General features: G+C 54.6%; 1 protein-coding gene across 6 annotated transcripts in view; it reads left to right on the forward strand.

The window, feature by feature from the left end:
- LOC141270715 (uncharacterized) overlaps positions 1 to 21,124 on the forward strand; it is a 669,979-nt gene that overhangs the window by 487,772 nt on the left and 161,083 nt on the right. The window contains exon 1 of one of the 6 annotated variants that reach the window (XR_012321737.1): positions 4,320 to 4,405. The exons of the other annotated variants lie outside the window; for them this stretch is intronic. The gene's annotated coding sequence lies outside the window, so the exon portion shown is untranslated. Of the gene's footprint in view, positions 1 to 4,319; positions 4,406 to 21,124 lie in introns of those variants that run through there. 6 annotated transcript variants of the gene reach the window in all.

Consider the following 21,124-nt stretch of genomic DNA (forward strand, 5'->3'; position numbering starts at 1 on the left):
AAAACAGGCCTGGGGCTAAAGAGGTTAACGCATGACAGTGTTATTTGTAGTTTCTCATTGATTTATGTGCACTGCTCAAAAAAATAAAGGGAACACTAAAATACCGCATCCTAGATATCACTGAATGAAATATTCTGGTTGCAAATCTTTATTCATTACATAGTAGAATGCATTGAGAACAATAAAACAAAAATGATCAATGTAAATGAAAATGAATATTCCATGGAGGTCTGGATTTGGAATGATACTCAAAATCAAAGTGGAAAATCAAACTACAGGCTGATCCAACATTAGTGGAAATGTCTGAAGACAAGGAAATGATGCTCAGTAGTGTGTGGCCTCTATGTGCCTGTCTAACCTCCCTACAATGCTTAGGCATGCGCCTGATGAGGCGGCGGATGTTCTCCTAAGGGATCTCCTCCCAGACCTGGATTAAAGCATCAGTCAACTCCTGGAAAGTCTGTGGTGCAACGTGGCATTGTTGGTTGAAACAAGACATGATGTCCCAGATGCTCTCGATTGGGTTCAGGTATGGGGAACGGTCAGGCCAGTCCAAAGCATCAATGCCTTCATCATGCAGAAACTTCTGACACCCTTCAGCCCCATGAGGCCTAGCATTTTCATGCATCAGAAGGAACCCAGGGCCCACTGCACATGCATATGGCCTCACAATAGGTCTGAGGATCTCATCCCGGTACCCAATGGCAGTCAGGGTACCTCTGGCTAGCACATGGAGGGTTGTGCGGCGCTCCAAAGAAATGCCTCTCCAGATCATTACTGACCCACTGCCAAACCGGTCATGCTGGAGGATGTTGCAGGCAGCAGAACAATTTCCATGGCATCTCCGAACTCTGTTACGTCTCTCACATGTGCTTAGCGTGAACCTGATCTCATCCGTGAAGAGCACAGGGCGCCTGTGAAAAATATTGAAGATATAATTCCATGTCGATCATTGTATCCTATTTGGCAGAGGATTATAAAGCCCCCTTCAGTGTGCATTTCTCACAGGACACCAGGCAGTTGCAGGGGGGGAGGTTAAAAGACAAATTAGTGACAAATATCACACCTCTCAACTCAGTTCAACTCAGAACAAAGGGCCAGTTACCATGTGTTTTTCCTTTAGTTAGACAGACAGGAATTTCATATCGAGTTATGGAAATACTATACGTCCTAGGCATACCTCGAATAGATTTTTGAAATCCCAAGGACATGGTGAATGTCTGCCTTGGTCTCAACCCAGTCTAGCAGAAAGGATTAAGGAGATACACAGCACAGCCATTCGGAACCCCCTTGGGCCACTGTGTTTAGTCTCCATGCGTAGCAGGGGCCCGGCTGGATCCTATGACACCAAAACCGTCTCCCTAGGACCGTCCATTCAGAATTTATGACTCATCTCAGTTTCTGGAGTTTCTAGCTGCTAGAAGCCAGAGGTGGAGATTTGGGTCCAGCCCAGAGGACAGAAGGGGGGTGACCCAGAGGGGTTAAAAAGCTCCTGCAGCTCTTGGCCTATTGCTTTTTCTCTGGGAGGCCGTGATAACACATTGTGTAGGAGAAGTCACCCAACAGAGGGAACTACAAGGCTCCCATGTGACTGCCCCTCCCCCGCAAGCCAGGCCTTTCATCTGACTGGTAACTGACTCTTAATATCTGAATACTTTTGTACCAATACTATTGTGTTTGCATCTCTGACCATTATGTACAGTACAGACCAAAAGTTTGGACACACCTTCTCATTTAAAGATTTTTCTGTATTTTCATGACTATGAAAATTTTACATTCACACTGAAGGCATCAAAACTATGAATTAACACATGTGGAATTATATACTTAACAAAAAAGTGTGAAACAACTGAAAATATGTCTTATATTCTAGGTTCTTCAAAGTAGCCACCTTTTGCTTTGATGACTGCTTTGCACACTCTTGGCATTCTCTTAATGAGCTTCAAGAGGTAGTCACCGGAAATGGTTTTCACTTCACAGGTGTGCCCTGTCAGGTTTAATAAATGGGATTTCTTGCCTTATACATGGGGTTGGGACCATCAGTTGTGTTGTGCAGAAGTCAGGGGGATACACAGCTGATAGTCCTAATGAATAGACTGTTAGAATTTGTATTATGGCAAGAAAAAAGCAGCTAAGTGAAGAAAAACAAGTGGCCATCATTACTTTAAGAAATGAAGGTCAGTTAGTGCAAAACATTTGGAAAACTTTGAAAGTGTCCCCAAGTGCAGTTGCAAAAACCATCAAGCGCTACAAAGAAACTGGCTCACATGAGGACCGCCCCAGGAAAGGAAGACCAAGAGTCACCTCTGCTTCTGAGGATAAGTTTATCCGAGTCACCAGCCTCAGAAATCGCAGGTTAACAGCAGCTCAGATTAGAGACCAGGTCAATGCCACACAGAGTTCTAGCAGCAGACACATATCTTCAACAACTCTTAAGAGGAGACTTTGTGCAGCAGGCCTTCATGGTAAAATAGCTGCTAGGAAACCACTGCTAAGGACAGTCAACAAGCAGAAGAGACTTGTTTGGGCTAAAGAACACAAGGAATGGACATTAGACCAGTGGAAATCTGTGCTTTGGTCTGATGAGTCCAAATTTGAGATCTTTGCTTCCAACCACCGTGTCTATGTGCGACGCAGAAAAGGTGAACGGATGGACTCTACATGCCTGGTTCCCACCTTGAAGCATGGAGGAGGAGGTGTGATGGTGTGGGGGTGCTTTGCTGGTGACACTGTTGGGGATTTATTCAAAATTGAAGGCATACTGAACCAGCAAGGCTACCACAGCATCTTGCAGCGGCATGCTATTCCATTTAGTTGGACCATCATTTATTTTTCAACAGGACAATGACCCCAAACACACATCCAGGCTGTGTATGGGCTATTTGACCAAGAGGGAGAGTGATGGGGTGCTATGCCAGATGACCTGGCCTCCACAGTCACCAGACCTGAACCCAATCTAGATGGTTTGGGGTGAGCTGGACCGCAGAATGAAGGCAAAAGGGCCAACAAGTGCTAAGCATCTCTGGGAACTCCTTCAAGATTGTTGGAAGACCATTTCCGGTGACTACCTCTTGAAGCTCATCAAGAGAATGCCAAGAGTGTGCAAAGCAGTCATCAAAGCAAAAGGTGGCTACTTTGAAGAACCTAGAATATAAGACATATTTTCAGTTGTTTCACACTTTTTTGTTAAGTATATAATTCCACGTGTTAATTCATAGTTTTGATGCCTTCAGTGTGAATGTACAATTTTCATAGTCAAGAAAATACAGAAAAATCTTTAAATGAGGTGTATCCAAACTTTTGGTCTGTACTGTATGTATAACTCTTATGTATATAGTGTCTTGTCTAGTGTGCCTTTAATGCGATTAAATATATAATTTAATCTTGGGCTGCTCTTTTATCTCCATCCACACGTCCGTTGTTCAGTTCAACTCACATGCTACTGGGGCTGGTTTCTGGCCGGATAGAATTCCCGTTATGGACCGGGGCTCATGTCTACCAGGAACTGGTACCAGCTCTACCGGATTGATAAGGTTCTGTTTCCTCTCACTCCCAGCCTGTCAGGGGTGTGAGTGAGTGTGAGGCCACGTCAGTGTCTGAGTGGGCCACCTCCTCTCACTCCCAGTACCTTACTGAACCCCAGAGGACAGGGGGTGACTGAGTAGTACTGTACCAATCTGAGCTTATGTGTCCCCGAGGGGGGGCGGAACGTCACGTTGGTGCAAAGTGTGGATCCGTATCACATGATCCGTCTGATGTAACAGCGATGTCATGCGGGAGGCACAGTGGAGATCCTTCACATGTGGTGGCAACGGTGGGATTCTGTGCCATCTCTCTGGTGCCTTTCATCACATGTGGTGGCAGCATGGTGGGATCAAGAAAATAGTGTGTGTGAGTGTGGAACGCATACTCACAGACACTAAAGACTGCCAGCAGTAGCTTTTGCTTCTGGAGTCTAAGGATCAGCTCAGCACTAGACAGCCCGAGAATACTATAAGGTGTGTGGGTGCAACAGGTTGCAGCTCTGTGTCAGTGACCATACAGTGCAAGGATGACCAGTGGCACCAGAGGCAGAACCAAGCTGGCCGATGCTACAGATGATGGGTAGGAGGTGGAAGACGATGTCGCTCTAGATGAAGGGGAGTCTAGCCTAGGCTCCCCAAAGAGAGAGTCGCCAGCCGGGGGAGAGAGAAGTGGTAAATGTCTGTGGCTGGGGGCGGTAGGGGGGGAAGAGACATTTCCCGGAGCTGAGCAGAGTTTATCCCTCTTTCTATTCTGGGAACCTTTGCATTTCTGCTTCCAGGACCTGTGATGATGTCACAGTCATGTGATCAGTCACATGGGGGGAGGAGCAGGATGGGGCTTGTAGGAAGTAAAGGGTTTTCTGTGTAGGAAGCGGCCACAGGTAAGAGCTGAAGATGAGGAGAAGTCTACACTGGGGACCGGTAATGAGGGAGCAGGGACTGTGTGATAGAGGGGACAGGACTCAGTCCTGGGGGAAGCACCGGGACTCTACACTGGGGACCGGTAATGAGGGAGCAGGGACTGTGTGATAGAGGGGACAGGACTCAGTCCTGGGGGAAGCACCGAGACTCTACACTGGGGTCCGGTAATGAGGGAGCAGGGACTGTGTGATAGAGGGGACAGGACTCAGTCCTGGGGGAAGCACCGGGACTCTGCACTGGGGTCCGGTAATGAGGGAGCAGGGACTGTGTGATAGAGGGGACAGGACTCAGTCCTGGGGGAAGCACCGGGACTCTGCACTGGGGACCGGTAATGAGGGAGCAGGGACTGTGTGATAGAGGGGACAGGACTCAGTCCTGGGGGAAGCACCGGGACTCTGCACTGGGGACCGGTAATGAGGGAGCAGGGACTGTGTGATAGAGGGGACAGGACTCAGTCCTGGGGGAAGCACCGGGACTCTACACTGGGGACCGGTAATGAGGGAGCAGGGACTGTGTGATAGAGGGGACAGGACTCAGTCCTGGGGGAAGCACCGGGACTCTGCACTGGGGACCGGTAATGAGGGAGCAGGGACTGTGTGATAGAGGGGACCGGACTCAGTCCTGGAGGAAGCACCGGGACTCTGCACTGGGGACCGGTAATGAGGGAGCAGGGACTGTGTGATAGAGGGGACAGGACTCAGTCCTGGGGGAAGCACCGGGACTCTACACTGGGGACCGGTAATGAGGGAGCAGGGACTGTGTGATAGAGGGGACAGGACTCAGTCCTGGAGGAAGCACCGGGACTCTGCACTGGGGACCGGTAATGAGGGAGCAGGGACTGTGTGATAGAGGGGACAGGACTCAGTCCTGGGGGAAGCACCGGGAGTCTGCACTGGGGACTGGTAATGACGGAGCAGGGACTGTGTGATAGAGGGGACAGGACTCAGTCCTGGGGGAAGCATCGGGACTCTACACTGGGGACCGGTAATGAGGGAGCAGGGACTGTGTGATAGAGGGGACAGGACTCAGTCCTGGGGGAAGCACCGGGACTCTACACTGGGGACCGGTAATGAGGGAGCAGGGACTGTGTGATAGAGGGGACAGGACTCAGTCCTGGGGGAAGCACCGGGACTCTGCACTGGGGACCGGTAATGAGGGAGCAGAGACTGTGTGATAGAGGGAACCGGACTCAGTCCTGGGGGAAGCATCGGGACTCTGCACTGGGGACCGGTAATGAGGGAGCAGGGACTGTGTGATAGAGGGGACAGGACTCAGTCCTGGGGGAAGCACCGGGAGTCTGCACTGGGGACTGGTAATGAGGGAGCAGGGACTGTGTAATAGAGGGGACAGGACTCAGTCCTGGGGGAAGCATCGGGACTCTGCACTGGGGACCGGTAATGAGGGAGCAGGGACTGTGTGACAAAGGGGACAGGACTCAGTCCTGGGGGAAGCACCGAGACTCTGCACTGGGGACCGGTAATGAGGGAGCAGGGACTGTGTGATAGAGGGGACAGGACTCAGTCCTGGGGGAAGCACCGGGACTCTGCACTGGGGACCGGTAATGAGGGAGCAGGGACTGTGTAATAGAGGGGACAGGACTCAGTCCTGGGGGAAGCACCGGGACTCTGCACTGGGGACCGGTAATGAGGGAGCAGGGACTGTGTGATAGAGGGGACAGGACTCAGTCCTGGAGGAAGCACCGGGACTCTGCACTGGTGACCGGTAATGAGGGAGAAGGGACTATGTGATAGAGGGGACAGGACTCTGTCCTGGGGGAAGCACCGGGACTCTGCACTGGGGACTGGTAATGAGGGAGCAGGGACTGTGTAATAGAGGGGACAGGACTCCGTCCTGGGGGAAGCATCGGGACTCTGCACTGGGGACCGGTAATGAGGGAGCAGGGACTGTGTGACAAAGGGGACAGGACTCAGTCCTGGGGGAAGCACCGAGACTCTGCACTGGGGACCGGTAATGAGGGAGCAGGGACTGTGTGATAGAGGGGACAGGACTCAGTCCTGGGGGAAGCACCGGGACTCTGCACTGGGGACCGGTAATGAGGGAGCAGGGACTGTGTAATAGAGGGGACAGGACTCAGTCCTGGGGGAAGCACCGGGACTCTGCACTGGGGACCGATAATGAGGGAGCAGGGACTGTGTGATACAGGGGACAGGACTCAGTCCTGGGGGAAGCACCGGGACTCTGCACTGGGGACCGGTAATGAGGGAGCAGGGACTGTGTGATAGAGGGGACAGGACTCAGTCCTGGGGAAACACCGGGACTCTGCACTGGGGACCGGTAATGAGGGAGCAGGGACTGTGTGATAGAGGGGACAGGACTCAGTCCTGGGGGAAGCACCGGGACTCTGCACTGGTGACCGGTAATGAGGGAGCAGGGACTGTGTGATAGAGGGGACAGGACTCAGTCCTGGTGGAAGCACCAGGACTCTGCACTGGGAACCTGTAATGAGGGAGCAGGGACTGTGTGATAGAGGGGACAGGACTCAGTCCTGGAGGAAGCACCGGGACTGCACTGGGGACCGGTAATGAGGGAGCAGGGACTGTGTGATAGAGGGGACAGGACTCAGTCCTGAGGGAAGCACCGGGACTCTGCACTGGGGACCGGTAATGAGGGAGCAGGGACTGTGTGATAGAGGGGACAGGACTCAGTCCTGGGGGAAGCACCGGGACTCTACACTGGGGACCGGTAATGAGGGAGCAGGGACTGTGTGATAGAGGGGACAGGACTCAGTCCTGGAGGAAGCACCGGGACTCTGCACTGGGGACCGGTAATGAGGGAGCAGGGACTGTGTGATAGAGGGGACAGGACTCAGTCCTGGGGGAAGCACCGGGACTCTGCATTGGTGACCGGTAATGAGGGAGCAGGGACTGTGTGATAGAGGAGACAGGACTCAGTCCTGGGGGAAGCACCGGGACTCTACACTGGGGACCGGTAATGAGGGAGCAGGGACTGTGTGATAGAGGGGACAGGACTCTGTCCTGGAGGAAGCACCGGGACTCTGCACTGGGAACCGGTAATGAGGGAGCAGGGACTGTGTGATAGAGGGGACAGGACTCAGTCCTGGGGGAAGCACCAGGACTCTGCACTGGGAACCTGTAATGAGGGAGCAGGGACTGTGTGATAGAGGGGACAGGACTCAGTCCTGGAGGAAGCACCGGGACTGCACTGGGGACCGGTAATGAGGGAGCAGGGACTGTGTGATAGAGGGGACAGGACTCAGTCCTGGGGGAAGCACCGGGACTCTGCACTGGGGACCGGTAATGAGGGAGCAGGGACTGTGTGATAGAGGGGACAGTGTAACGGGTCTGGGAGGCGGAACCTCTGAGCTACTATACAAGGGGGCGGTCCTTGTAAGGGAGCGGGTGGCGACCAGGCAGGCAGTCACAGCAGGTGACCGGGACAGTCTCTGGAAGAACGGGCAGGAGATCACGGCAAGTGACTGGGGCAGTCTCTGGATGAACGGGCAGATGGTCACGGCAAGTGACCGGGGCAGTCTCTGGAAGAACGGGCAGGAGATCACGGCAAGTGACTGGGGCAGTCTCTGGATGAACGGGCAGATGGTCACGGCAAGTGACCGGGGCAGTCTCTGGAAGAACGGGCAGGAGATCACGGCAAGTGACTGGGGCAGTCTCTGGATGAACGGGCAGATGGTCACGGCAAGTGACCGGGGCAGTCTCTGGGTAAAGGGTTGGTACGACCTGTGGCGGCTGATGGTAGACGTGAGCTCCCAGGTGAGCAGGCGAGAGTCTCTGGATAAACGGGTGGTCACAGCATGTGACGGCGGAGCCTCCAGGAAGACCAACAGACAGGCGGCAGATGAGCGCTCCCAGGTGAGCGGGCAGAAGTCTCTGGACAGGCGGGTGGTCACAGCACGTGACGGCAGAGCCTCCAGGTAGGCTAACAGACAGGCAGCAGATGAGCGCTACCAGGTGAGCGGGCAGGAGTTACTGGACAGGCAGGTGGTCACAGCACGTGACGGCGGAGCCTCCAGGTAGGCTAGCAGCAGGTAGCAGATGTGCACTCCCAGGTGAGCGGGCAAGCTGGCCATAGACAGACTGACAGGAGTTGGAAGGCAGACCGTCGGACCTCAGGCAAGCAGGCAGGTAGCTGATGTGCGCTCCCAGGTGAGCGGGCAAGCTGGTCCTTAGACAGACTGACAGGAGTTGTAAGGCAGACCGTCGGACCTCAGGCTAGCAGGCAGGTAGCAGAATATCAGGCAGGAAAAAGACAGCAAGCTGGCAGGAATCTGGCAGGTAACTGGCAACGGGACCTGAGGGCTGAAGCAGAGTAGTGAACAGTGCAACAATATTGCTCGGGCACCTCCATTTTGGAGGAGGTGCCTTATATATGGTGAAGTCCTCCGGCCATTGGCCGGGGACTCCTTAGGACGGCGCGCGCGGCCCCTTTTAAGAGCGAGGGAGAGCGCGCGCGCGCGCGCGCCCTAAGCACAATGGCCGGGAAGGAGCGCGCGCTGCCAGCAGAGCGGGAGGAGGACGCCGGGCACGGAGCAGAGAGGTGAGGGGGACAGCGTCCCTGCCTAGCAGAGGGCAGGGACGCCGGCGCTACAGTACCCCCCCCTTTAGGCCCCCCCCTTTTTTAGGCCAGACAGAAATTTAGCAAGGATAAGAGGGGCATGGATGTTCTCCCGGGGCTCCCACGTTCTCTCCTCAGGACCAAACCCCTTCCAATCTACAAGAAAAAAGGTCTTTCCTCTTACCCTTTTGGTGGCAAGAATGTTCTCTACCTCAAACTCGTCCTCAGCAGAAACCGGAGCAGGAGGCGTACCTGTAGACTTGGAAAAAGAGTTAAGTACCACAGGTTTGAGGAGAGATACCTGGAAGGAGTTAGGGATCCGTAAGTTGGCCGGGAGTTTCAATTTATAGGCCACCGGGTTGATCTGACTGATGACCTCCAGAGGACCGATGAACCGAGGCCCTAACTTGTAAGAAGGTATCTTGAGTCGGACATATTTAGATGAGAGCCAGACTTTATCTCCAGGACGAAATTGTGGAGGATCCAGGCGTTTTTTGTCAGCGTGTCTTTTTATCCGTTCGGACGACTGAAGGAGTGCGGATCGGATACTCTCCCAAATGGAGGAAAATTTGCTAACGAGAGATTCCGCAGCCGGGTTGTCCACAGAGGTGGAGACAGGAAAAGGAATCCGAGGATGCTGACCGAAGACTACAAAAAACGGGGATTTGGAGGAGGATTCGCTCTCGTGATTGTTATAAGAGAACTCGGCCCATGGTAGGAGATCCACCCAGTCTGAATGATGGGCATTAACGAAGTGCCGGAGGTAACTGGTCAGGTTCTGATTGATCCGCTCCACTTGACCATTGGACTGTGGGTGGTAAGCGGAAGAGAAGTCCAGGGTGACGTCTAGCAGTTTACAAGTGGCTCTCCAGAAGCGTGAGGTGAACTGTACCCCACGATCCGACACGATGTGGAGGGGCAGGCCATGAAGACGAAAGATGTGACGAATAAAGTCTTTAGCTAGCTCGGGTGCAGACGGGAGGCCTGGCAGGGGAACGAAATGAGCCATCTTGGAGAAGCGGTCAGCGACCACCCAAATGACCGTACAACCGGCAGAGACTGGGAGGTCAGTTATAAAGTCCATTGCTATATGCTGCCAGGGGGCAGCAGGTACAGAAAGCGGAAGGAGGCGACCGGCTGGCAGATGTCTCGGAACCTTGTTGCGGGCGCAGGACACACAGGCAGAAACAAAGTCTATTACGTCCTTGTGCAGGGTAGGCCACCAGTAGTGCCGGGTAATAAGCTGGAGGGTCTTTTTCTGACCGGCATGGCCAGCCAGTTTAGACGAGTGACCCCAGTGAAGGATCTTCTCCCGATCAGGTACTGATACGAACGTCTTTCCGGGAGGGAGACGATTTAGACTCACGGGAGCCACCTGCATTACTCTGGCGGGATCGATGATGTGTTTCGGATCTTCCTCGAGATCAGACACCAGAAAGGATCGAGACAAGGCGTCCGCCTTGACGTTTTTGTCAGCCGGGCGAAAATGAAGAACAAAATCAAAGCGAGCAAAAAACAAGGACCACCGGGCTTGGCGCGGGTTAAGTCTCTGGGCATGCTGGAGGTAAGCCAAGTTCTTGTGGTCAGTGTAAATTATTACCGGGTGAAGAGCCCCCTCGAGCAGGTAACGCCACTCCTCCAATGCCAGTTTGATGGCCAATAACTCTCGGTCTCCTATGGAATAATTGCGCTCTGAGGAGGAGAAGAGTTACATAGTTACATAGTTACATAGTTTATAAGGCCGAAAAAAGACAAGCGTCCATCCAGTTCAGCCTATTTCTTGTGCACTGCAGCTATTCCGCTATTCCTATACCATGCGGTATAGGCCAATTTACATCATTGAGGAAAAATTCAGTTCCCGACACCAATCTGGCAGTCAGATTAAATCCCTGGATTAATTAACTATCACTCAGCATAAGATGTAATTTTATTGTTCTCAAGAAAGGCATCCAGGCCTCTCTTGAACTCATTAAGTGAGTTGGACATCACCACTTCCTCTCCCAGAGAGTTCCAGAGTCTCACGGCTCTGACCGTAAAGAATCCCCTTCTATGCTGGTGCAGGAACCTCCTTTCCTCCAGACGCATAGTGTGCCCCCTCGTCTTTGTCACCATCCTTGGTATAAACAGGTCATGGGAGAGATCTCTGTACTGCCCCCTGATGTATTTATACATGTTTATGAGGTCTCCCCTAAGCCTTCTCTTTTCCAATGTAAATAGGCCTAATTTTGACAACCTCTCTGGGTATTCGAGTCCCTCCATTCCCTTTATTACCTTAGTCGCCCTCCTTTGTACCCTCTCTAGCTCCAATATGTCTTTCCTGAGCACCGGAGCCCAGAACTGTGCACAATATTCTAAGTGCGGCCTTACCAGCGCTTTATACAGAGGAAGAACAATGTTCTCATCATATGCCCCTATTCCTCTTCTGATGCATGCCATGACTCTATTTGCCTTCGCAGCTGCTGCCTGACACTGGGCACTCCAATTTAATTTGCTATTAACCAAGACGCCCAGGTCCTTCTCCATGTCAGATTTCCCCAACGGTTTCCCATTTAATATGTATGGGTGACTGCTGTTTTTCTTTCCCATGTGCATGACCTTACATTTATCGGCATTGAACCCCATTTGCCATTTTTTGGCCCAACTCCCCAATTTATCTAAATCCTCCTGTAGCTGTGCCCTATCCTCATCTGTATTAACTACTTTACAAAGTTTAGTATCATCTGCAAATATTGCTATTTTACTATGCAACCCTTCCACTAGATCATTAATAAATATATTAAATAATATAGGGCCCAAGACAGACCCTTGAGGCACCCCGCTAGTAACCCTGACACCCCCTGAGCTTACTCCATTGATAACCACCCTCTGCTTTCTATCACTCAGCCAGCTATTTACCCACTTGCACACATTATCCCCCAGACCAAGCATTCTCATTTTATATACCAACCTTTTGTGTGGCACGGTATCAAACGCTTTGGAGAAGTCAAGGTATACAACATCCACTAACTCTCCCCGGTCCAGCTGTGAGCTCACCTCCTCGTAGAAGGTGATCAGGTTTGTTTGGCAGGAGCGATCCCTCATGAATCCATGTTGATATTGAGTTAGACAGTTATTATCATTAAGATATTCTACAATAGCATCTCTAAGAAATCCTTCAAACAATTTACCCACAACAGACGTTAAGCTTACTGGTCTATAGTTCCCAGGGTCACTTTTAGACCCCTTTTTGAATATTGGTACCACATTTGCTTGGCGCCAGTCTAGTGGGACAGTCCCTGTCCATAAAGAGTGCTTGAATATAAGATAGAGCGGTCTGTCTATCACATTACTTAATTCTTTTAGTACCCGGGGGTGTATGTCATCTGGGCCTGGTGACTTGTCAATTTTGATATTATTTAGGCGTTTCTGAACTTCCTCCTGGGTTAGGTGGGTGATATTTAGTGGAGGGTTTACTTTATCACTCTGCATTTCCTCCGATAAATTGTTTTCTTTTGTGAAAACAGTGGAGAAGAAGCTATTGAGTAGGTTTGCTTTACCCTCATCGCCCTCTATGATTTTACCCAGGTTATTTTTCAATGGGCCAACTCCATCAGTTTTAATCCTTTTACTGTTTATATAGTTAAAGAACAGTTTGGGATTCGTTTTACTTTCCTTGGCAATTAGTCTCTCTGTCTCCTCTTTTGCTATTCTTATTTGTTTCTTACAGATTTTGTTTTTTTCCCTATAAGATATTAGCGCTTCCTCGCTGCCTTCTTGTTTAAGTTTACCGAAAGCCCTTTTTTTGTTTTTCATTGCCCTCTTGACTTCCTTATTTAGCCACATTGGCTTCCTCCTATTCCTCGCCCTTTTATTCCCATAAGGTATGTACCTTCTACAGTGACTATGTAGGACTGTTTTGAAAATTTCCCATTTTAGAGAGTTTAGAGAAGAAGCCGCAAGTTACCATCCTCCCGGAAGATGATTTTTGAGTAAGTACCGCTCCGGCTCCAGAGGAGGAGGCGTCAACTTCCAGTAAGAACTGCTTGTTGCCGTCCGGGCGATGCAGCACCGGGGCGGAAGAGAAGGCCTGTTTTAAGGAAAGAAAGGCCTCCTCTGCTTCGGGCGGCCACTCTTTGGGATTAGTACCCTTACGGGTGAGCGCGGAAATTGGGGCAGTCCGGGAAGAGAAGTGCGGTATGAAGAGGCGGTAGTAGTTGGCGAAGCCCAGGAACCGCTGAATGGCCTTCAACCCCTCCGGTCGAGGCCATTTCTCGATGGCAGACAGTTTCTCTGGATCCATTCGTAGGCCGGTCTGAGAAATAATGTAGCCCAAAAACGGAAGCGAGGTCTGCTCAAAGAGGCACTTCTCGTATTTAGCGAAGAGGTGATTCTGCCTGAGCCTGAGCAGGACCTGACGAACGTCCCTCCGGTGAGTCTGGAGATCCGGAGAGAAGACCAAGATGTCGTCCAGGTACACCACTACGCAGGAGTAGAGAAGGTCCCGGAAGATGTCATTGACCAACTCTTGAAAGACGGCAGGAGCGTTACAGATACCAAAGGGCATTACCAGATATTCATAGTGGCCGTCCCGGGTGTTGAATGCCGTCTTCCATTCATCCCCCTGACGGATACGAACCAGGTTGTACGCCCCACGGAGGTCCAGTTTGGTGAAGATTCTAGCCCCTCTCAGATGATCAAATAACTCCGGAATGAGCGGAAGGGGGTACTTATTCTTCACATTGATCTGGTTAAGGCCTCTATAGTCTATACAGGGACGGAGAGAGCCGTCCTTCTTTTTGACGAAGAAGAAGCCTGCTCCCGCCGGGGAGGTAGATTTCCGGATGAATCCCCTGGCCAGATTCTCCTCAATATATTCGGACATCGACCGGGTCTCAGCAGCGGATAATGGATAAATACGCCCACGGGGAGGAGTAGTACCGGTTAACAGGTCGATAGGGCAGTCGTATGGTCTATGAGGGGGTAGTGTCTCTGCCTCCTTTTTATTAAAGACATCAGCATAAGACCAATAAGGAATCGGAAGTCCAGGTAGATTAGCTGGGGTAGGAGAAGGACGGACGGGATGGACGGGAACCAGACAGGTCTTATGGCAGTCCTGTCCCCAGCGAAGGACTTCTCCGGTCTGCCAGTCAAGCACGGGTGCATGTCTCTGGAGCCAAGGTAGACCTAGCAAGAGGGCGTGAGAGAGTCCAGGCAGAACATGAAAGGAGATACTCTCAGAATGCAGCATTCCCACCTGCAGAGTAATGGATTCGGTGATGAGTTGGATGGGGCGTGGCAAGAGACCCCCATCCACGGCAGCAACAGACAAGGGTACAGCCAGAGGTTTGGTGGGGATGCGGTATTTCTCTACCAGGGACTGTGAAATAAGATTCCCGGCTGCTCCAGAGTCCAGTTGGGCTAGTTCGAAATAACGGTTCTCCCCGCAGACGATTGAGACTGACAGCAGCAGAGATGGAGAGGATTTATTCTTGTCTAGGTCGACCTCTCTGAGCGAACCTATACACAGGCGTTTCCCGACCTCTCTGGGCAGGCACGGATCCGGTGCTCCTTACTGCCACAGTAGAAGCAGCTCCCCTCGGCACGGCGTAAGTCCTGACGGGTTTTGACCATCTTGGTCTGGTCGACCTGCATAGGCTCAGGGGAGTGTACCTGGGGAGAGACGGAGGGAGTGACGGGTTTCTGAGAAGTAGGAGCTAGACGTGGAAACCTCCTCTCACGGGTGACCTCTTTGGCACGCTCCTGGAACCGTAGGTCAATCCGGGTGGCAAGAGTTATTAGGTCATCGAGAGTGGTAGGAATGTCCCGACCGGCAAGTTCATCTTTAATACGGCCGGACAGACCCTCCCAGAAGACGGATACCAGAGCGTCGTTATCCCAGGCCAGCTCCGAGGCAAGGGTACGGAACCGTATGGCATATTGGCCCACGGTGAGACTTCCCTGACGGAGGCGTAGCAGTGAAGATGCGGATGAGGTCTTCCGTCCGGGTTCGTCGAAGACTTTCCGGAAAGCCGTGAGGAAGGCAGGCAAGTCGGACACCAGGGGGTCTCCTCTCTCCCATAGAGGATTTAGCCAGGCCAGGGCCTCCCCGGTGAGATGGGACATGATGAAGGCAATTTTGGCCCGGTCGGAGTTAAACTGGTGGGACAATAGTTCAAAGTGCAGGGTGCACTGATTTATGAAGCCCCGAGCCTGGGCGGAGTCGCCTCCGAAGCGAGGAGGTGCAGAAAGCCGGGGTCTGGGGTAGGATACCATGGTATTAGTGGGCAGCGGAGCTGCCGGATTGCGAGTCATGGCACTGGCGGAGGTTGCTGGCGGAGCAGTCAGAGTGTCCAGGCGAGAATTGACATTCCGCAGGTGACCCAGGATGGACTCCTGTTGGGACCTCTGACGGGACAGTTCATGACACAGGTCCGAGAGCGAGTGAGCTTGGGTGCCACCGGGTTCCATGGCCCGAGCAAACTGTAACGGGTCTGGGAGGCGGAACCTCTGAGCTACTATACAAGGGGGCGGTCCTTGTAAGGGAGCGGGTGGCGACCAGGCAGGCGGTCACAGCAGGTGACCGGGACAGTCTCTGGAAGAACGGGCAGGAGATCACGGCAAGTGACTGGGGCAGTCTCTGGATGAACGGGCAGATGGTCACGGCAAGTGACCGGGGCAGTCTCTGGAAGAACGGGCAGGAGATCACGGCAAGTGACTGGGGCAGTCTCTGGATGAACGGGCAGATGGTCACGGCAAGTGACCGGGGCAGTCTCTGGAAGAAAGGGCAGGAGATCACGGCAAGTGACTGGGGCAGTCTGTGGATGAACGGGCAGATGGTCATGGCAAGTGACCGGGGCAGTCTCTGGGTAAAGGGTTGGTACGACCTGTGGCGGCTGATGGTAGACGTGAGCTCCCAGGTGAGCAGGCGAGAGTCTCTGGATAAACGGGTGGTCACAGCATGTGACGGCGGAGCCTCCAGGAAGACCAACAGACAGGCGGCAGATGAGCGCTCCCAGGTGAGCGGGCAGAAGTCTCTGGACAGGCGGGTGGTCACAGCACGTGACGGCAGAGCCTCCAGGTAGGCTAACAGACAGGCAGCAGATGAGCGCTCCCAGGTGAGCGGGCAGGAGTCACTGGACAGGCAGGTGGTCACAGCACGTGACGGCGGAGCCTCCAGGTAGGCTAGCAGGCAGGAAGCAGATGTGCGCTCTCAGGTGAGCGGGCAAGCTGGTCCATAGACAGACTGACAGGAGTTGGAAGGCAGACCGTCGGACCTCAGGCAAGCAGGCAGGTAGCTGATGTGCGCTCCCAGGTGAGCGGGCAAGCTGGTCCTTAGACAGACTGACAGGAGTTGTAAGGCAGACCGTCGGACCTCAGGCTAGCAGGCAGGTAGCAGAATATCAGGCAGGAAAAAGACAGCAAGCTGGCAGGAATCTGGCAGGTAACTGGCTACGGGACCTGAGGGCTGAAGCAGAGTAGTGAACAGTGCAACCACATTGCTTGGGCACCTCCATTTTGGAGGAGGTGCCTTATATATGGTGAAGTCCTCCGGCCATTGGCCGGGGACTCCTTAGGACGGCGCGCGCGGCCCCTTTAAGAGGGAGGGAGAGCGCGCGCGTGCGCGCCCTAAGCACAGTGTCCGGGAGGAAGCGCGCGCTGCCAGCAGAGCGGGAGGAGGACGCCGGGCACGGAGCAGAGAGGTGAGGGGAACAGCGTCCCTGCCTAGCAGAGGGCAGGGACGCCGGCGCTACAGACAGGACTCAGTCCTGGGGGAAGCACCGGGACTCTGCACTGGGGACCCGTAATGAGGGAGCAGGGACTGTGTGATAGAGGGGACAGGACTCAGTCCTGGGGGAAGCATCGGGACTCTACACTGGGGACCGGTAATGAGGGAGCAGGGACTGTGTGATAGAGGGGACAGGACTCAGTCCTGGAGGAAGCACCGGGACTCTGCACTGGGGACCGGTAATGAGGGAGCAGGGACTGTGTGATAGAGGGGACAGGACTCAGTCCTGGGGGAAGCACCGGGACTCTGCACTGGGGACCGGTAATGAGGGAGCAGGGACTGTGTAATAGAGGGGACAGGACTCAGTCCTGGGGGAAGCACCGGGACTCTGCACTGGGGACTGGTAATGACGGAGCAGGGACTGTGTGATAGAGGGAACAGGACTCAGTCCTGGGGGAAGCACCGGGACTCTGCACTGGGGACCGGTAATGAGGGAGCAGGGACTGTGTGATAGAGGGGACAGGACTCAGTCCTGGGGGAAGCACCGGGAGTCTGCACTGGGTACTGGTAATGACGGAGCAGGGACTGTGTGATGGATGGGACAGGACTCAGTCCTGGGGGAAGCACCGGGACTCTGCACTGGTGACCGGTAATGAGGGAGAAGGGACTATGTGATAGAGGGGACAGGACTCTGTCCTGGGGGAAGCACCGGGACTCTACACTGGGGACCGGTAATGAGGGAGCAGGGACTGTGTGATAGAGGGGACAGGACTCAGTCCTGGAGGAAGCACCGGGACTCTGCACTGGTGACCGGTAATGAGGGAGAAGGGACTATGTGATAGAGAGGACAGGACTCTGTCCTGGGGGAAGCACCGGGACTCTGCACTGGGGACCGGTAATGAGGGAGCAGGGACTGTGTGATAGAGGGGACAGGACTCAGTCCTGGGGGAAGCACCGGGACTCTGCACTGGGGACCGGTAATGAGGGAGCAGGGACTGTGTGATAGAGGGGACAGGACTCAGTCCTGGGGGAAGCACCGGGACTCTGCACTGGGGACCGGTAATGAGGGAGCAGGGACTGTGTGATAGAGGGGACAGGACTCAGTCCTGGGGGAAGCACCGGGACTCTGCACTGGGAACCGGTAATGAGGGAGCAGGGACTGTGTGATAGAGGGGACAGGACTCAGTCCTGGGGGAAGCACCGGGACTCTGCACTGGGGACCGGTAATGAGGGAGCAGGGACTGTGTGATAGAGGGGACAGGACTCAGTCCTGGGGGAAGCACCGGGACTCTGTACTGGGGACCGGTAATGAGGGAGCAGGGACTGTGTATTAGAGGGGACAGGACTCAGTCCTGGGGGAAGCATCGGGACTCTGCACTGGGGACCGGTAATGAGGGAGCAGGGACTGTGTAATAGAGGGGACAGGACTCAGTCCTGGGGGAAGCATCGGGACTCTGCACTGGGGACCGGTAATGAGGGAGCAGGGACTGTGTGACAAAGGGGACAGGACTCAGTCCTGGGGGAAGCACCGGGACTCTGCACTGGGGACCGGTAATGAGGGAGCAGGGACTGTGTGATAGAGGGGACAGGACTCAGTCCTGGGGGAAGCACCGGAACTCTGCACTGGGGACCGGTAATGAGGGAGCAGGGACTGTGTAATAGAGGGGACAGGACTCAGTCCTGGGGGAAGCACCGGGACTCTGCACTGGGGACTGGTAATGAGGGAGCAGGGACTGTGTGATAGAGGGGACAGGACTCAGTCCTGGGGGAAGCACCGGGACTCTGCACTGGTGACCGGTAATGAGGGAGCAGGGACTGTGTGATAGAGGGGACAGGACTCAGTCCTGGGGGAAGCACCGGGACTCTGCACTGGGGACCGGTAATGAGAGAGCAGGGACTGTGTGATAGAGGGGACAGGACTCAGTCCTGGGGGAAGCACCGGGACTCTGCACTGGTGACCGGTAATGAGGGAGCAGGGACTGTGTGATAGAGGGGACAGGACTCAGTCCTGGGGGAAGCACCGGGAGTCTGCACTGGGGACTGGTAATGACGGAGCAGGGACTGTGTGATAGAGGGGACAGGACTCAGTCCTGGGGTAAGCATCGGGACTCTGCACTGGTGACCGGTAATGAGGGAGAAGGGACTATGTGATAGAGGGGACAGGACTCTGTCCTGGGGGAAGCATCGGGACTCTGCACTGGTGACCGGTAATGAGGGAGAAGGGACTATGTGATAGAGGGGACAGGACTCTGTCCTGGGGGAAGCACCGGGACTCTGCACTGGGGACCGGTAATGAGGGAGCAGGGACTGTGTGATAGAGGGGACAGGACTCAGTCCTGGGGGAAGCACCGGGGCTCTGCACTGGGGATCGGTAATGAGGGAGCAGGGACTGTGCATTAGAGGGGACAGGACTCAGTCCTGGGGGAAGCACCGGGACTCTGCACTGGGGACCGGTAATGAGGGAGCAGGGACTGTGTAATAGAGGGGACAGGACTCAGTCCTGGGGGAAGCATCGGGACTCTGCACTGGGGACCGGTAATGAGGGAGCAGGGACTGTGTGACAAAGGGGACAGGACTCAGTCCTGGGGAAAGCACCGGGACTCTGCACTGGGGACCGGTAATAAGGGAGCAGGGACTGTGTGATAGAGGGGACAGGACTCAGTCCTGGGGGAAGCACCGGGACTCTGCACTGGGGACCGGTAATGAGGGAGCAGGGACTGTGTAATAGAGGGGACAGGACTCAGTCCTGGGGGAAGCACCGGGACTCTGCACTGGGGACCGGTAATGAGGGAGCAGGGACTGTGTGATAGAGGGGACAGGACTCAGTCCTGGGGGAAGCACCGGGACTCTGCACTGGGGACCGGTAATGAGGGAGCAGGGACTGTGTGACAGAGGGGACAGGACTCAGTCCTGGGGGAAGCACCGGGACTCTGCACTGGGGACCGGTAATGAGGGAGCAGGGACTGTGTGACAAAGGGGACAGGACTCAGTCCTGGGGGAAGCACCGGGACTCTGCACTGGGGACCGGTAATGAGGGAGCAGGGACTGTGTGATAAAGGGGACAGGACTCAGTCCTGGGGGAAGCACCGGGACTCTGCACTGGGGACCGGTAATGAGGGAGCAGGGACTGTGTATTAGAGGGGACAGGACTCAGTCCTGGGGGAAGCACCGGGACTCTGCACTGGGGACTGGTAATGACGGAGCAGGGACTGTGTGATAGAGGGGACAGGACTCAGTCCTTTGGGGAAGCACCGGGACTCTGCACTGGTGACCGGTAATGAGGGAGCAGGGACTGTGTGATAGAGGGGACAGGACTCAGTCCTGGGGGAAGCACCGGTACTCTGCACTGGGGACCGGTAATGAGAGAGCAGGGACTGTGTGATAGAGGGGACAGGACTCAGTCCTGGGGGAAGCACCGGGACTCTGCACTGGTGACCGGTAATGAGGGAGCAGGGACTGTGTGATAGAGGGGACAGGACTCAGTCCTGGGGGAAGCACCGGGACTCTGCACTGGGGACCGGTAATGAGGGAGCAGGGACTGTGTATTAGAGGGGACAGGACTCAGTCCTGGGGGAAGCACCGGGACTCTGCACTGGGGACCGGTAATGAGGGAGCAGGGACTGTGTGATAGAGGGGACAGGACTCAGTCCTGGGGGAAGCACCGGGACTCTGCACTGGGGACCGGTAATGAGGGAGCAGGGACTGTGTATTAGAGGGGACAGGACTCAGTCCTGGGGGAAGCACCGGGACTCTGCACTGGGGACCGGTAATGAGGGAGCAGGGACTGTGTGACAAAGGGGACAGGACTCAGTCCTGGGGGAAGCACCGGGACTCTGCACTGGGGACCGGTAATGAGGGAGCAGGGACTGTGTGATAGAGGGGACAGGACTCAGTCCTGGGGGAAGCACCGGGACTCTGCACTGGGGACCGGTAATGAGGGAGCAGGGACTGTGTAATAGAGGGGACAGGACTCAGTCCTGGGGGAAGCACCGGGACTCTGCACTGGGGACTGGTAATGACGGAGCAGGGACTGTGTGATAGAGGGAACAGGACTACGTCCTGGGGGAAGCACCGGGACTCTGCACTGGGGACCGGTAATGAGAGAGCAGGGACTGTGTGATAGAGGGGACAGGACTCAGTCCTGGGGGATGCACCGGGACTCTGCACTGGTGACCGGTAATGAGGGAGCAGGGACTGTGTGATAGAGGGGACAGGACTCAGTCCTGGGGGAAGCACCAGGAGTCTGCACTGGGGACTGGTAATGACGGAGCAGGGACTGTGTGATGGAGGGGACAGGACTCAGTCCTGGGGGAAGCACCGGGACTCTGCACTGGTGACCGGTAATGAGGGAGAAGGGACTATGTGATAGAGGGGACAGGACTCTGTCCTGGGGGAAGCACCGGGACTCTACACTGGGGACCGG

The sequence above is a fragment of the Phyllobates terribilis genome, unplaced genomic scaffold (genome assembly GCF_046119375.1).
Source record: "Phyllobates terribilis strain yellow unplaced genomic scaffold, ASM4611937v1 Scaffold_5__5_contigs__length_657084704, whole genome shotgun sequence".
Classification (NCBI taxonomy): Eukaryota; Metazoa; Chordata; class Amphibia; order Anura; family Dendrobatidae; genus Phyllobates; species Phyllobates terribilis.